We start from the raw sequence: 19,789 nt of genomic DNA on the forward strand, positions 1-19,789 counted from the left end.
CTTTGTAATAACGGTTGTATGCCGTACACACACATACACACATACATATACACACATACATACACCCATGCACATATACACACATGCACACGTACACACATGCATAGATACACACACCTATACACATGCACACATACACACAGATACATATACAACAGAAGACAAATGTTAAATTTGTGTCAGTTTAGTTGTAATCTCCCCGCCCCGAGTGTTCTTGGGATATTAAAAAAAAACTAAATTGTCCCAGATTTTTTGCCCGTAGTGTATGCGAAGCTCGTTGTTTGTTTATTTACAAACATGCGATTTGAGCACTATAAAAGTGGTGGCGGGTGGATACTTAAATAGACATTCCGACGAGTTATTTACGGGCGTCAATTCCATGGTCAAATGGGAGCATTGCCGACTGTCAACACGACGGTTCTAGATTCAATCCTTGGCTTGGGAGAGATGCTAGTCTAGCGGAACTAATCAGTTGTGATACAACAAAACATAACTATGTCGATGATTACAATATATATATATATATATATATATATATATATATATATATATACATGGTAATATAATACAGAGTCGAGTCTGACAAGGAAAAGCTCAAATACCTACCATTTTATTTTCTCCTCTTTTCTGCAAAAAAACACATAACGGTAACATAGAAAAAGAGCACCCCCCCAAAAAAAAAGAACAAATCAGAAGAAAGAGAAATGTTTGGTTCACCCCCCTCATGCAATAATAGTGTTAAAAAATATCCCTAAAGAATTATTCAAAATAATTGAAAATTAATGCAAACAGCTTCATAAATACAGTACGATACTAAGAAAAAGTCAATCCAAATATCCTTCTCAATCAGGCCTAATATAGCACAAACTGTTATAAACACAAATTATAAAAAAGATAGAAGCATCACAGCAAATAATTTGCAGTGCCCCAAAACCAGCATAGCTAAATTGTAACTGCAACGATCCAGAAAACTGCCCACTGGAGAATGAATGTGTACATTCGGGCGTCATATAATCAGGACAGAACTTCCATTCATCACGACAGCCAACAACTTGACCGCTTTATTCAATAGAATATGTAATACCAAAACTAACACACATAACATCTCTCTTTCTCTCGGTAAACACAATTACAGAAAAGGTTAAGGAACAGAAATCGAGAGAGAGAGAGAAAGAGAAAGAGAGAGAAAGAGAGAGAAAGAGAAAGAGAGAGGGAGAGAAAGAGAAAGAAATAGAGAGAAAGAGACCAGCAATTAAATACTAGTGGCTAATGTATATATCTGTGTATCTCTCTGTGTAACTCACCATCCCAATGTAAACAAAACAGTTATAGATCTCTCACTCTCTATCTCTCTCTGTCTCTCTCTACCTCTCTGTATCCTTCTCTCTTTCTCTCTCTCTCTCTCTATTCTTTTTTACAAAGGTATCACCACATTATCAAGGCCCAGAGGCCACTCAAGGATAAGGGTTAAAGAGTGTACAGTAGAAATTAGTCAATATAGTAATCATTAGTAATGAAAATTTGGTAAATTTAATAACATATATGGAACGGCTCATCAAGAACTTATTTACTTTAGACTTGAACACAACCATATTGTAGTCAGCCGGAAAGCAGGAAAACGGAAGACAATTCCATAGGCGTGCAGTTCTAAGAAAGAAGCTTTGTTCATGGAATCTACGTTTAGGTTTAGGCACAGATAAAGAGTGGGGGAAATTATTGATAGTGTTTACAGCTAGACGAGTGTTTCTTGCGAAAGTTTGGCGAGGGGGGACCATAGATTGAAGCTCAGTTGAACACTTTCCATGAAAATAACGATACATCAGAGACAAACTCGCAACATCTCTTCTGTGAGATAGAGGTTGCAAGGAGGAGAAAAGGACATCTCCTACGAGGCTACGAAGTCTATTTTGAACTCTATCAAGGCAGGACAAGTCCTTTCTAGCAGCTCCTGCCCAGATGTGGCAACAGTATTCCATCCTTGGACGTACCTGGCTCTTATATAGGTAGAGAATAGCATCAGCAGTGAGATATCTACTGGATCGATAGAAAGATCCCACCATTTTTCCAGCGGCCTTGGCAACAGATTTGATATACATGTTCCATTTAAGATCAGGAGTAATGGTCAAGCCCAGAAGCTTGTCAAAACATGAGGCCTCCTGAAGACGAGAGCCATTCATTTCAATTGATGACAAATGTGAATTAGAATGTTGATGATGTAAAGAGAGAAGCTTGGTTTTAGATGCATTAAAAGTAACCAACCACTCCTTTCCCCATTGTACTACGTGCTCAAGATCAGAGGAGAGAGAATTGGAGAGAACTTGGTCGTTTACTGTCTTAGATGTGGTACCATAAATGGTAGTGTCGTCAGCATAAATGTCTACAAATGATGTAAGGATATGATTTGGAAGATCATTAATGTAGATCAGGAAAAGAGTTGGGCCCAGGATGGATCCCTGGGGGACACCGGCATTAATACTGTGAGCTTCTGATTTTTGCCCCTCAACTACTACTCTTATGAACCTATCAGAAAGAAATGATTTAATAGTTGAGAAGACTTTTCCAGCTATACCATAGCTAGCGATCTTATGAAGTAAACCTTTATGCCATACCCTATCAAAGGCTTTAGATATGTCAAGAGCAATTGCCCTAGAAAGATTGCCACCGTCGAGAGATTTGCTAATCCTATGCGATATAACTGTAAGGACATCTGGTGTAGATCTAGCAGAACGGAAACCATATTGAGTGTCACTAAGAAGGTTATTTTTGTTGAGATGTTTGATTACTTCTGTACTTAACACAGATTCTAGCAACTTACTCATGACGCACAGGAGACTTATTCGCCTGTACTGAGAGGGGGATGAGCGATCACCTGAATTCTTCCTTTTCTTTCTCTCACTGAACAACTAATCACGCAAGCGGTCGGAATAGACATAACTGAGCCGCACACCGAACAACCTGCAGAAAATCTAAACTTAATTACCCCCCGCCATAAACGGAGAACCCATCCAATACAAAATGACAAAATAACAAAAAGACATAAATGGATCGTCACATTCAATGCTGCCAAGACTAAACTTGTTTCCTTCAATAATTACAATAACCCTCCTCTACCGCCAATAGCAATGGCAAATGACTCTTTATCTGAAAATACATGTTTTAAATACCTCGACCTAACGTTCACAGGAAACATGAGTTGGAACAATTACATTGAAAACATTGCCAGGACCGCTGCAAAGAAGGTGGGTTCTCTCTACCGTGCTAGAAAGCTACTAACGCGCGAAAGTATCCTGTACCTCTATAAGGCCACCATTCGCCCATGCATGGAGTATTATTGTCATATTTGGGCTGGTACATCTTCTACTAGTCTCTCGCCCTTAGACACGGTTCAAAAGAGAGTCGCCAATGATAGGTCCTGAACTGTCATCTAAACTTCAGCCTCTGTCCCTTCGACGAAATGTTGTATCCCTCTGCCTGTTCTATAGGACTTTAACAGTGCTTGCTCTGACGAACTGCAAGCACTTGCACCTTCTCGACGTAAATACCCTCGACAAACCCGACACGCAGCTAAATTCCACCCCTTTACACTAGAGATCCCTAGATGTAAAGAGCCTTCTATTCCAGTAATTTCTTCCCAGAACTGCTAGACTTTGGAATCCCCTTCCGGGTCCCTGCTTCTCAAATTGTACTAACATTCAGATGTTCAAGTATAACGTGAACCGACATCTTGCTGCCCAGCTCCCTACATGGTACCCCTGTAGCTTATGTCCCTGATAGTAGGTCCCTACATCAAAATGGCAACGTGCCTTGTTTGGGATGAAATGTAATTTAAAAAACACAACAATCCAACCCAAGAATATACACGTACATCGAATTATCTTTCTCGCCGATAAAAATAGAATCTCTAAACATTGCAATTCTTCTCCAGAGGGACTCCTGAGAAAGAAAAAAACAACTTTATCAAACTTAGTAAGAAACATGAAAGAAAATAACATAAACGCCATATTAAAATGGAAACTATTAAGAAAACCTGAACCATGTAGCACAGTTTCAAAATAATGCCTACTTGACAATGCAAAGGCGACCGAGATTATAACGGCACTGACAAAATTAAATATTCTCAACTCTAAACAAGAGATAATTTGTAGTTGCAGACACAAAAGAAAATTTAAATAGAGAAACACCTAAAACTCTGCGAAAATAAACCACCACCAGACCAGGTTATATCTATATACTCTCTAAGGCTAGCCCTACAGTCATGCAAAATCCCCGACATGCGAATCCTTGCGCCAAGCAAACAGTTAGTCGTTCACTACGACTTTAATTTTAGATAAAAAATGGAAATATAGAACATATTTCTAACATCAGATCTACTTTTAGGCATTCTCTACCTGTCATGCCTAAATATGTCGTGCATAAATAGTAAAACCATCTTTTTATATAAACCAAAAACAGAAATCGTGAATACAAGACTCTGATCGATTTCTGGCCATATATTTTCCGTTTGATTTTCACCTGCAAATTGTCTTACACCATAAAAATAAGACACACATGCAAGAATGTCCAAGAGAGTATCTTTGTGAGATTTGACCCCCTCCCCCCAAAAAAAAGAAAATCTTTTTAAATTCTCAGGTAAACTCACAATTTTTGAAGTTATCGGTCTATTATAGATTTGTTTGCATGGCAAACCTTGCATCCATAATGTTCATAATGAAGTCGATTGATGGCTGAGAAGATTGACATAAAGCTGACAAACTCGTTTGGGCCGACATGCCATAAAAAATAACACAGATTGAGCAACTAACTGGAACATAATTTCTATTATTGGAATTTTTTTGAGATCAGTAATTTTTATTTACTTATTTGCAGACGATTACTTATTTATCTATTTATACATTTATTTATTTATTGTGCCTAAATTTACTGCACCTTTATTTATTTATTTATTTATTTATACCTTTATTTATTTATTTGCAGACTATTATTTATTTATTATTCTGAAACTACGCTACAACTATTCTATTCATATCCTTAAATATGTCTAACCAAACTTCCATATAAAATCACATCAAACATTTAGCATCGCTTGCCAAATCTCACCCCAATAGGCCATTCACGCTAGTTATACCTAAATTGCCTTCTCCTCAATTTAAAACCAAATCTTAATATACAAGTAACTTAAAATCCTCCCCCTCTCCTTCCTCCTGACCTCAACCCCTACACCGAAAATATATTCTTAAACACACATAAACTTATACAATAAAAAAATTATTCCTAACCCATTCAAACAAGATTTATTCAAATTTAAATTAACTAAAATTTGACGACCATGGCAAATAACCCTCATCTCCATCAAATTTGCCCTCCCACACGCATACCCTCATACCGCCACTTTCTGACTAAAAATCCGAACTATCCTTTAAGCTCTATCATCCTCACGTTTATTCAATCCTAGCGTATACCCTTAACCCCCGCCTCCACTGAGCTATTCGCCTGGATCACTCGCCAGACTTTGACCATTTCATTTCGCTGAAATCCTCTGGACTCATTTCCAGCCAGTTGATTCAACCTAATTCTTCGATTATCTTCCCCTGCTTGCAACTACCACGTCAAACACGTCGTATTTTTATACGCCAATATTACGAGGAATATAAATAAATTACATACAGGAAAACATACGGTACCATATAATAAGGACAACATACGACAAATGCGGGAATATTAAGAACCACCTTGGAACTAACGGACTCCCCAGTTCGTGTATCAGCCTTATTTAAGACTAGTATTATCCGCGAACCGGCGTTGCCCGGTTGAAGCGTTCCCATCCCTCGAAAAAAAAATTAAAGTACAATTATTGTGGATGTTGTTGTTGTTGACGAACACATCCCAACTACTCATGGTAAGAACGGCTGTCGGAATGGATACCCCAAACATCCCCTTGTCAAGAACGGATCGCGAGTGGTAGTGTAGTAAGGATATTGAGCAAGGCCTGGCCGTAAAAAATAGCAAAAATAGCAGCCAGGATAAAAATTTTACATTAGACGCAGTTGTTAGTCTGGGTAGATAGATGTGGAAAAAAGTAGTAGAGAGGCAGGTAGGCTCGAACCTGTAACGCGAATGATGGAAAAGCCATCCATTTAACTGGAGAGAGAGAGAGAGAGAGAGAGAGAGAAAGATCCATCACTGTTTTGTTTATTTATCTATGTATAGCGAAGTTTGAATGTAAAAAAAAGATATAAATGTCGCTCTATCTCCATCTCTCTCTTTCATTCTCTCTGCCTCTCTCTCTCTCTCTCTCTCGCTTTCTCTCTTTCTCTCGGTAAACACATTTAGAGAAAAGGTTAAGTAATATATCTGTGTATCTTTCTGTGTAACTCTCAATCTAAATGTAAACAAACAGTGATAAATCTCTCTCTATCTCTGTCTCTTCCTCTCTCTCTCTCTCTCTCTCTCTGTAAGCACATTTAGAGTAAGAAATGGGAGGGAGGGAGCGAGGAAGATAGAAGCAATTAACCTCGAGCGGCTAAGTAATCGGTTTATGTAATATATAACGCTGACTGCGTGTATTTGTAGACGCCATATTGGATAGTCTCCTGCCCGTTCGTTTAAAATATAGAATTGTAGTCTAGCATAAGCGATCTGTCTGGTCCAAGCCAATGGGAATAGCTGAACTGTTTTAAGGATATGAAAGTTTTTTTAGATCCAGCTCACTTGGTTAAATCCATGTTATACGTTCTTTAAAAACGGATGTAAAGAACGCATAACATGGATTTTACCAAGCAAGCTGGATCTAAAAAAACTTCCATATCCTTTATCTGCAAATCCTCCTACTACAGGACTTCTGATAAATTTATTATTTTGACTTTGACTTTCCATGTCTCACTGACTTTAGCAAATAGGGTGCATACCTTATAAATATTTGCTAATATTTTCTCTCCTCTGATGTGATGGTAGACATCGAAACCCTATAGGTTAAGGAGATTAACTTTCTAAAGCATTCTTTGTCTTGCTTAGAATAATAAAAATTCTTTGATATGAAATTCATTTCAATGAGAGTTTTTTGAAATTCAATGAATTCAATTTAATTTATTTGCTCTATCTTGCATATCGAGCAATTCTTGTTTAGATGGGATTACTTATAGAATATTACTGATTGTTTAATAAAAACTATTCTGAAGTATATATATATATATATATATATATATATATATATATATATATATATATATATATATATATATATATATATATTATTTGACGTTTCTGAATTTTGGAGATGAGGAGTGGTTATATACATTATTATTTATCGGATTACTGTTCTCATCTTGAGTGTGATTTTCACAACGTTTCAGTCGGTGTAACCTCCGATCTTCTTCAGATGTATCTTGTCGAACTCGGCGATGTTTCTCTCGAACTCGGGAATCCGGATGGAATTTCGAGCGGAATCATTTCTGAGATCACCATCGGCCCATTACTGGCCAATGCATGAATGGAATACTTTGAGGAAATAGAATTAGGATCAACACCACTAAAGCTAACAATGTGGTTGCGATATGTAGATGACACATTCATACTCTGGTGCCATCAAGAATATGTTCGAACGTTAATAGACTATGTGATCAGTCCAATTATACAGTTCGCGATAAAAAAGGACATAATAAATTATCGTTTCTAGATGTGCTGATAACTCGCACAGGTCAGGGGTTTCTATTATCTGTATACCGAAAGCCAACTTTCTATGGACAGTATCTGGACTTCAACTCTCACCATCCATATAATGTAAAGAAAGGAATTGTTCATTGCCTACAACACCGAGCAAAAGCAATATGTACTAACATCAGTGCATATCAAGAGGAGACGGACAGTTTAAGAGAAACCCTCCACCATAACAACTATGCAGGGATCATAAGATCAGCTCTAAAAAATCTGGACCAAACACAAAAGGACACGACTCAGAAACTCACCACAGTTTGTATACCATATATGAAGACCTTGTCTGAAAAACTTCAACGAATATGTAATTCATATGACATCAGGACTATCCAGGAGAGAATCAAATCTCCGGAAACAGCTTGTGAGGGTCAAGCCTCCTATAGAATAAACCATGACTAAGAACTGCGCATATGAAGTCCCGTGTAAATGTGGAAAACTATATAAAGGTAAAACGTGTCTTCCATTGAAAGTACGGTTAGAAGAACACCGAAAAGCCGTAATACGTGGAGAAATTTAAAAGTCAGGTATAGTTGACCATATCTAGAAGGAAAAGGGAAACCATCTACTATTATGGCACGAGACAGATAGGAACGGTGGAGGTAAGGCAACTGAAAGAAGCAGTACATATGCTGGGGAATAACCAACTGCTAAGTAGACCTAGTATAGAATTTAATACGATATGGGAACCAGTAATTATAAACAACATAACATATACAAGTAATAAGTATACAGATAGATATACATTAATATATAGTAATAATTAGTAATTCGTAATACATAGTTATATTTACGACTAGAAATAAAAATAGGTTTAAGGCTCCTAAAAATTCGTACTAGAACTGTCCGCAAGGACTGGTGGCGCAATAGTTAGACTTCTTGAAAAAATTCAATTGTAAAAGTGAGATTCATCCTGAATGTTGAAGGTTCAATCCCCGGAGAACACGAGCGAAATATACATTTGCGAATTACTTAGGACCTCTATCAAATCATGGCTAACGGAACAAGAGCAGGCTACGACCTTGAAGTAAATAAAGGGTTCCCGAGTTCGACAGGATACACCTGAAGACGGTCGGAGGTTACGTCGACCGACACGTTGTGAAAATCACACCCAAGATGAGAACAGTCGGCATTATAATGTCGCTACACATTCAGGAGCATGTTTCGATCAGCCCGTTTCAATTAACTTGAGGCCTCTTCAGGAGATATGGCTTACACAGCTGTTTAGTCCGTAATTCAATAAAAAGTATATCTTGCCTAACTTCAGTATTGAGCATTGTTATAGAAAACTCGTTAAAACTTCATTGATTTCTTTACTCCGGAAAATATTAACCCGGAATTATATAATTTAATATGTAAAGAACTGTACGTATGTCTGTCTCCCTATTTTCAAATTCTTTCTCCTCCGAAACTGAAAGTCGGGCTAGGGCCCTGGAATAATTAGATTTTTACGAATCGTTCTTTTATGGGCCTTTACCCGGTAAAACTATTTTTAAGGGATCAAAATGAAGTCCAAATTGAAAAAAAAAAATTATACATTTTGTACATTTATCTTTGTTCATTTTTTAAAATATTATTATTAGCCAGTTCATATGCCTGTCAAGTGGTAACGTTACTAGCTTTTAATGCTAGGGTTTTGCTTTCGGGTTTGATTCCAGCTGCTGGCATCAGAATATTTGGGGGGGGGGGTCACGACTATAATATACACGAAATTTAATTTTGAAATCACGAGCCTATAATAATATATTCAAAATGTTGCGAAATTTAAATAATATCATATTTAAGCGTACTTTATGACCGGGTAAAACCGGACACCCTCTGCTAGTCTAATATATAAAAGGCTATATGTCTGTCTGTCTGCCTGTCTGTCTGTCTGTCTGTCTCCGTATTTTCAAACTATATTTCCGCCGAAACTAACAGTCGCAGGAGTCTAAAATAATTGGATTTTTATGGACCATTCTTTTATGCTTCCTAAGCCAATTAAAATAGTGTTTCAGAGGTCAGAATTGGGTCACGTTTGAAAAAATCGATGTACATTTTCAACATTCACCTTACCTTATTCCTTATTTATAATTAGTGCATATGCGTGTTACGTTGGTACAGTGCTGACATCATCAGCTTTAAATGCAACAATTCTGCTTTCAGTTTCGATTTTAGCTAATGGCACCCAAATGCCGTTTTTTGCTTAAAAAAATCACGACTCTATAATATTATTTCTGAAATCTGGCCAAATTAAAATATCACATTTAAGCGTATTTTACAACTGGGCAAAGCGGGGTGCTCTCTCAACTAATTATATATATATATATATATATATATATATATATATATATAGAAAGAAAGAGAGAGAGAGAGAGAGAGAAAATAAAAAAGGAACAAACCGTATTATGTGTTCACCAACGTTTCGTCTTTATTTCGAGACTTCCTCTGGGTGAATGAGATTAAGAAACCAAAAAAATATACCAGTACAAAATATTTGAAAAAGTTTCACGTGCACAGTGTGACGCAGTTCTATTTAAGAGAAACGGAAAAATTGATGTTGGAAATTCAAAAAGGAAGGGGGGCTGGCGCTGTTAAAGAGAAGGAAATAATAAATACGTTGGTGAAACTCAGCGTAAATTGGAAAAAAGGCTCAATGAACACAAAAGATATAAAAAATAGCAATTCTCTTAGTGCATTATTCTCTCATTCATTGCAACATAACCACACCTTTGACTTTAAACAAGCAAAAGTAGTTAAATTTATTTCAAATAAACGGCGCCGGAGACTCCTTGAATCTGCGCTTATCGCAATTTCAAGCACTATTAAACAACGTGGAGGTTTCTATAACATAGCGCCATTAATAAGTAAACTGTTATTAAAAGAACATTATTTAACTGTGGACACAGGTTAACTTTCTCACACCATTCAAACACCCCCTGTAATAATTAACACATAATCTCAATCAATAAATTACATAAAAAACACTAATTTCATTCCTGTTACAAACTTATATTTAAATTTCAACAGATATATCTTTTTCCCAATAAGAATATAAACTTGCGTTCATAGTTTTAAAATAAAATTAACGACTAATTGACGTCACTAAAATTTCCTTCCCTTTAACAGCGCCAGCCCCCCCCCTTCCTTTTTGAATTTCCAACATCAATTTTTCCGTTTCTCTTAACTAGAACTGCGTCACACTGTGCACGTGAAACTTTTTCAAATATTTTGTACTGGTATATTTTTTTGGTTTCTTAATCTCATTCACCCAGAGGAAGTCTCGAAATAAAGACGAAACGTTGGTGAACACATAATACGGTTTGTTCCTTTTTTATTTTCTCTATTTTGTCGGAATACTATTTCCATTATTTTCATCATATATATATATACATATATATATATATATATATATATATATATATATATGTATATATATATATACATGAACGTCGTGTACAGTACTCAATGGGATAATATCGCGTTAATCGTTAGTAATAGAGATTTAATGAAGTGTCTTACATAAGGGGGCGGTTCATCAGGAATTAATTTATGTTGGACTTGAAGCCATAAAAGTTGCAGTCAGGTGGGAATAGGCAAACGGAAGAGAGTTCCACAGGCGTGCACTTCTAAGAAATAAGCTTTGTTCATGGAATGTACGTTTTGATTTAGACACTAATAAAGAATGGGGAAAATTATTGACGGCTATTTATCGTGAAAGATTGGCGAGGGGGTGGGCAAGAGATTGGAGCTCAGATGAGCACTGGCCATGGAAATAACGATAAAAGAAAGACAGGCTAGCAACGTCTCTTCTGTGGGAGAGAGGTTGCGGGGAAGAGAAAAGGGCATCCCCCACTAAGCCACGAAGTTTATTTTATACTCTGTCAAGGCAGGATAGGCTGTTTTTAGTAGCTCCTTCCTAGAGGTGGCAGCAGTACTCCATATATTTATATATATGCATATATATATATATATATATATATATATATATATATATATATATATGCATATATATATATGCATGCATATATATATATATATACATATATACATATTTATATATATATATAGATATTTATAGATATATATATAGAGAGATATTTATATAGATATATAGATATATATATATAGATATATATAGATATATATATATATATATAGATATGTATATATATATATATATATATATATATATATATATATATAGTGATAATTTATTACATTGTTTATATTAGATTTTAAAATGATAATTCTAGATGGGAATTGTATTACGAATTCGTTTTCAATACATTTTTACTAGGTGTTTTTCTTGAGTTGCAGCGCCATCTTCTATATATATATATATATATATATATATATATATATATATATATATATATATATGCATATATATATATATGCATGCATATATATATATATACATATATATATATATTTATATATATATAGATATTTATAGATATATATATAGAGAGATATTTATGTATATATATATAGATATATATAGATATATATATAGATATATATAGATATATATATATATATAGATATGTATATATAGATAGATATGTATATATATATATATATATATATAGTGATAATTTATTACATTGTTTATATTAGATTTTAAAATGATAATTCTAGATGGGAATTGTATTACGAATTCGTTTTCAATCCATTTTTACTGGGTGTTTTTCTTGAGTTGCAGCGCCATCTTCTATATGCATTTTCATTTTCTGCGTATCTGACAAACATGATGTCTGCGTTAGTGATGCGCATAAAAACACGTTGGCAAATCCTAATTAGCGTGTTTATATATGTTGAAAGCATGCGTCACTAGAATTAATAATATTCGTGGCGGAACCGACGTGTTTTTCCCGCCAGTCATTTCGACATGTCAGTGGCGGCCGTACAAAGTAATTATCTTTGTTAGTTTATTACTAACAAGAAAAGCAACAAAAGACGATGATAACTAATTAAAACTTGCGATGATTCATTCTGAGTTGAATTATATGGTGTAGAAATGCGTTTAATTGAAGGTCATTTGCACGGACAAGCGAGTATTTAATTGAAAACAATTTATAATGCAAAACTGCAAGTGATCGCCGAATTCTTGATTAAAACAATTCATAGGCAGCAGGAAAGTGAATAAATACGTTCAGGACATTGCCATTCTGCTGCAAAGAAATTGATTTCTTTTTTGTTGAGCTAGCAAAATATCTATCCCTTCACATTTACAAAGCCACAATGCGTATATATATATATATATATATATATATATATATATATATATATATATATACGTTTTATGTTTTTATTACTGTATCTTTATTGTAAGTTACATTATTGTTTCAGCTACCCGGCCGTTTTTTTGACAGTCTGTAGCTTCCTCAGACTTTTACAGAAATGTTTGTTGTTATGGGGTGAAAGAGTGAACAGGTGATGGGTGCGAGAAGAGCGGGAAAAAAGAGGAAGGCTCTTCTCGCACTCATCCTCCAATCTCTGGTCCCCCCTCGCCAATCTTTCTCGAAAAACACCCGTCTAGCTGAATCCACTGTGAAAAATATCCCCCACTCTATATCTGTGCCTAAATCAAAACGCGGATTCCATGAACAAAGCTTCTTTCTTAGAACTGCACGCCTGTGGAACTCTGTTCCGTCTGCATGCTTCCCACCGGACTACAACTTGGATGTCTTCAAGTCCAATGTTAACAAATTCCTAATGAACCGCCCCCTTAAGTAAACACTTCATCAAATCTCCACACTAACGTAATGTACTTGCAATAACCGTTATCCCTGAGTGGCTTCCGGGCCTTTATATGTGGTCATCACTGTGTAAAAAAAAAACTCCTGTTCACTCTTTCACTCTTTCATCCCATAATAACGAACATTTCTGTAAAAGTCTGAGGAAGCTACAGACGGCCAAAAAACGGCCGGGTAGCTGAAACAATAATGTAACTTAACAGAAAGACACGGTAATAAAAATAAAACGCATATTTGCTCTACTACAGTATTGCGCACTTTCTTCAGTTTTTATTAACTACCATTTCTACTATATATATAAAACATGTTAAAAAAAACACTTTGAAATGAGTTAAAAACATATTTAATCTGAAAAGGAAACAGTTGATAAGTGGATAGTCCTTAAGCCGCGGAGTTTCGAAGAAATACTCTCCTTCTCATCAAAGGGTAGGAATTAGCAAAATGCGGGATCGGATTTTGCATGCAGAAGTATTTGATGAAACAACAAGTAAGTCAAAGATCTTACTTGAAAACAAAATAAGTTAAGCAGAGGGAATATGGTAAAGAAAAAGGTGATTACACATGAATGGATAGTCTGGTGGAAGATAAAAAATGTACAAATGGAAATTCTTTTAAACAGTCTTGAAGTTTTACATTTGGATTTTACCGTCACTGGATTTTTTAAAACTCATTTCAAAGTGTTTTTTTAGCATATTTTATTAATTGTTTGCTCATATTATAAGCTCTATTTCCTATTTGGTTTTATCGAGCTTTTATATCTGGCTGAGATAATTCTTTAATATTTATAATTTACTTTAATTTTACCATTTTGGATCATTTTGGTAAATTCAATTGTAATTTTCATTATATATATATATATATATATATATATATATATATATATATATATATATATAGATATAGATATATAGATATATATATATATATATTCAATACTGTTTCCACATCTGACGTGGTTCACATAGCAATAGATTCTTCCTCTACAACAGCGTTCAAAAAGGTATCGAATCTATATATTAATACAATACCGTATGTGTTAGTTTCTGTGTCACGCTTACATCCGGGTCGTTAAATTGTTATGTACTTCAATTTGTTGTAATAAATAATTTTACCAAGAATTCTTTATAATTTTGGTTTCGGTTTCAATTATAGCTGATCGCACTGAAGTCACTTAATTTTTTTTTATAAATCATTTTACTAAGAATTCTCCATAATTTTAGTTTCGGTTTTAATTATAGCTAATAGCACTCCAATAATCTACTTTTTAAAAATAATTCATTTTACCAAGACTTCTTCATAAGTCTTGGTTTCGGTTTCGATTTTAACTGATAACAACTAAGTAATCTACGTTTTTGATTATAGATGAAGGAACTAAAGTGAAGGAACTAAACGTGTACCAATACAATAGAATTTAATTATCTTCCAACCTAAATACTTTTAATATGCTATAACAAAGTTTTTTTATTTTTTTTTATTTTTCTAATTTCAAAATATGTTGCACCATTATTGTGATGTGTAATTTGCAGTATATTTCAATTTAACTTTTATTATAAAAAGTTTAAGTTTATGATTTGTTTCTTGCAAAAAAACAAATACCTACTCTAAAAGAACAGGTAAAACTAGCTGATAAAATATGTAAGCCTTCTGGGAAGCTAACCGCTTCAATATAATTCCAGACACATATAGTGAGAAAACACGGAACATTTTATATATTTCTAATTTTTTTTTATGGTAGGAAGTTAAAATATGGAGTTTGCGGGGGGATTAGTGATTTTTGAAAATTTCGAATGATAAAAGTTAAAAATCTCGCGATTTCTGGTTTCGGTTTCGATTTTATCTGATAACAACTAAGTAATCTACGTTTTTGATTATAGATGAAGGAACTAAAGTTATACACACACACACACACACACGTGTATATATATATATATATATATATATATATATATATATATATATATATATATATATATATCAGTTTTGAATTCGGTATCGATTAAAGCTGATGAAACCAAGTCATATGAATATATTTTTATTTTGGAAATCGCAACTTTATAATATATAAAAATCGATAAAACATTAGCTCTATAATAATATATACGAAATCTGCAAGAATTAAAGTCTCATATTTAAGCGTATTTTACGACCTGGCTACGCGGCTGTCCCTGCTAGCTTGGATAAATACTTTTTCAGCTTTAACAAATGAGCTACAATAATATCAGAACTTCTCCATTTACGCTGAATATCAACATCAATATCTATATATGAATCAGTCCCCCCCGTAGAATGTCCCCCTGTCACTATAGAATAATATCAGTTTGAGAAGAAAGTGCTGGTGGAATTTTATTTTTTATTCAAAATAATGTATTTTCAAATAATTTTATGTCATATAACCTTTTATTTATTATCATCCTAGGCGCGTTTTTCGCTCTATCTAATTGTTTTAATTACAATCGTTTAAAACAATTATGCCTTCTTTTCAGAAGGAAAAAGGCAAATTCGTACAATTTACACATTTCAATTCAATCTAGGACGAAAAGTTGCCGAAATAGCTCGCGATATAAACGAGGACTTTGGTCAAGGAATCACTATTGAACGCACAGACAAATGGTGATTGAAGAATTCTTCCAAGCGGCGACGAGTGTATTGAATAAAATGAACGTAGTGGTCGGCTATCGGATGTTAACAACGATCAGTTAAAAGCCATAGTCGAACGCAGTTCACGCACAACTGTTTGAGAACTTTCTTTTCAATTCGACGTAACGTATACAACGATTTCCATCCACTTGAGAGAGATTGAAAAGACAAAGAAACTTGCTAAATAGGTGTCTCACGAATTGAAGGACAACATAAAGCAACGCTGTTATGAAGTGTAATCTTCCCTTTTACGCAACAAGAACGACCCGTTTCCTGGCCGGGTTTTGACTTGCGATGCAAACTTGGTATAAAAATTAATCTCCGATATAAAAGATCCCTCACTATGAAACAAGTTTCAAAAATTTCCCGATTGCCTCAATGTTGCAGTCTTGTAGTTGTTTTACAAGTACTTTAATATGATGTGTTCTTATGAACTGATACCATGTGTGCCTCCATGACATAATGCTCCAAACTGACTTAAAAAGCAGCAAACTCTAATGGCCATTGACAACTGCAATGATTTTTTTTTGTTTTATCCATCAGACTACCAGATTTTAGAATCCTCACTTTGTTTCCTGCTTTTCCAACTGTACAGAAATGTAAACGTATCGTGAACAGAAGTCTCGCTGTTCAGAATCCCACAACTGTATACACAGAAAAGAGAAGTGTAAATTGCATCTGTGGTATCTAGAAGAGTTCTTGCAATAGATATATTACAGAAAAGAGACAAAATATTAAAGATCAGCGGATCACCTTTCATGAACGTAACAACATTTCTTTTCTGTCAGAAAAAGAGTTGGGACGAATAAAAGTAACTCTGATTTCCCACAATCCAATACTTATATATAAGTGACAAATACGTCCTAAGATGCAATATGGCTGCTATATTAAAAGAGGCGCTGCTCATAGGACCCTTTTTCGACTTGATAGATTACAAAATCAACTTCGTAATCTAGTGGATGTGTATGTGGGGAATGATTACTTTTATTCGCCCCAACCAACAAACATTGCCAGGGCCGCTGGGAACAGAGGTAGGCTCTCTCTACCGTGCTAGAAAACTACTGACACCTGAAAGTATCTTGTACCTCTATAAGGCCACCATGTATTGCTGTCACATTTGGGCTGGCGCATCTGCTGCTAGTTTCTCGCTCCTAGACAAAGTTAAAAAGAAAGTCGCCAATCTGATAGGCCCTGAACTGGCATCTAAGCTTCAGCCTCTGTCCCATCAACGAAACATTGCACCCCTCTGCCTGTTCTACAAGTATTTTAAAGGTGAATGCTCTGACGAACTGCAGACACTTGTACCCCCACGACGTAGACACCCTCGACAAACCCGACACTCAGCTAAATCCTACCCCACACTGTAGAGATCCCTAGATGTAGAAGATCTTTCTCCTCCAGTAGTTTCTTCCCAAGAACCGCTAGACTCTGGAATTCCATTCCAGGCCCCTGCTTCCCCAACTCTACTTACATGCAGAAGTTCAAGTGTAACGTGAACCGACATCTTGCTGCCCAAATCCCAACATAGTGGCCCAGTAGCTGCTGCCCTTGATAGTAGCCCCCTTCATCACAGTGGCAATGTGCCTTGTTTGGGGTGAAAATGTAATAAAAAATTTAAAAAAAAACAACTTTTTCTCATAGAAAAAAATGTTTGTAGGTTCATGAAGTGAACTGTAATATTTTTGCATTTGCTCTATTGGGGGAAAGGTCCGGCAACCTATGGTTCGCGGGCCAGATCGGACCCGCGCAGTCATTTTACATGCTTGCGAGTCTGATTACCAATGCTTATTTTTAACATGAGACGACATTGATTATGTGATAAGGTTTTTATATAAAAAAAAACGGGCTTTTATTTTTCTCAAATCCATCCAACAGAATATGGATATTGCAAGGCACTATTAAAAGCCAATTACCGCCATTTCTGTTTTAAAAAGTAAATAAAAATAAGCAGAAAACAAAAAAAAAACTTAAAGTGTGTTTTACTTTAATGTATTTTGACCTTTCTTTAAGAAAAATCGTCTTTGTTAGGACCTCTTTTCAATTTTATATTTTTATTTTCTTTTCCTGATTTCCAGTGTTGATTTGAATTATGGGTTTAAATATTTAGATTGCCATGGGTCTCCATATACAATTTCCCTTTAATTTCCATTAATGAACTTCGTCCGGTCGGCAACCCATCATTATAACACGATCTGGCTCGTTGAAAAATAAATGAATGATCAAGATATTAATGAAAAATAAATTATAAAAAGATCAACAACATTGATATCACAGGCAGATATGTGGCCTTGCTCGTTTAATAACTGCATGATATTGTTTATTGATAATCAAAGAAAGGGAGAACAATGAATGGCAAATATAGTGTTGCCATTATTTTTTTTACAAAGGAATTACCACTTATCAAGGCGCGGAGGCCACTCGAGGATAGGGGTTTATAAGCGTGCACTGCTCAATGGGATAATAACGTAATAATTGTTAGTAGTCAAAATTTTGTAAATTGGATTATCTAAGGGAATTGTTCATCAAGAACTTGTTTACGTTGGACTTGAAGACGACCATATAATAGTCAGCTAGAAAGCAGGTAAAGGTATAAGAATTCCACAGGTGTGCAGCTCTAAGAACGAAACTTTGTTAAGGAATCTATGATTAGGTCTAGGCACAGATAAAGAGTGGAGAGAGATTATAGATAGTGTTTTAAGCTTAACGAGTGTCTCTCGTGAAAGTTTGGAGATGAGGGGGCCAGAGATTGGAGCTCAGACGAGTACTTGCCATGAAAATACTGATAAAGTAGAGACAGGTACGCAACGTCTCTTCTTTGAGAAAGAGGTTTCAGAGAAGATAAAAGAAATTCCCTCACTAGGACAATGAACTCTTTTTTTAACTCTGTCAAAGCAGTGTAAGGTCATTCTAGCAGTTTCTGCCACGATATGGGAATAGTACTCCATATTGAAATGTTTGAAAATTATTTGTTTTGTCTTTCTTTAATAATAAAAAAACATTATGTGAAAATAATTTATATCAACAGCTAGTATAAATGTACTTGTCGGCACTTCCAATGTCACAAAAAAAACATCACCATCACAAACATTGATTAATGCGAAACGAATCACCCACCTTTATAGTGGCTACTTATTAGGTAAAAATAATTAAAAACAATTATCTGCCTAAAAAATTAAAAAAAAACATTGCTGTTTGTTTACGGTTTCAAATTGACGATTTGATTTTATAATTAGAAAAAAGTTGAAAGACGACTGTATTTTTTTTATAAATTTCTTTTATATTTTACAAGTAAATTGGCATCTAGTATAAATTATATTAAGGATTATGTATAAAAACTGCGTTTGGAATTTTGATTGAAAACAGTCTCTTTTCTTTATTAATGAATCAATTCTTTTTGTTTTAAGAAGTTTTAAAATAATTTACTAAGAAAGTATTTAAAATTTGTCGTCTTTTTTTTCATTATATTTTTTATTAATTTTATTAATGTGTATTAAAAATGTTCAACAACCGCGGAATATCCACTGGTTCTCCTAGTTACAACTGTTCAACTACCGTGGAATATCCACTGGTTCAGCTAGTTTCAACTGTTCCACTACCGTGGAATATCCACTGGTTCTCCTAGTTTCAACTCTTCAACTACCGTGGAATATCCACTGGTTCTGCTAGTTTAAACTGTGCAACTACCGTGGAATATCCACTCGTTC

This window comes from Euprymna scolopes, chromosome 27 (genome assembly GCF_053919585.1).
Source record: "Euprymna scolopes isolate OS-2025 chromosome 27, ASM5391958v1, whole genome shotgun sequence".
Lineage (NCBI taxonomy): Eukaryota > Metazoa > Mollusca > Cephalopoda > Sepiida > Sepiolidae > Euprymna > Euprymna scolopes.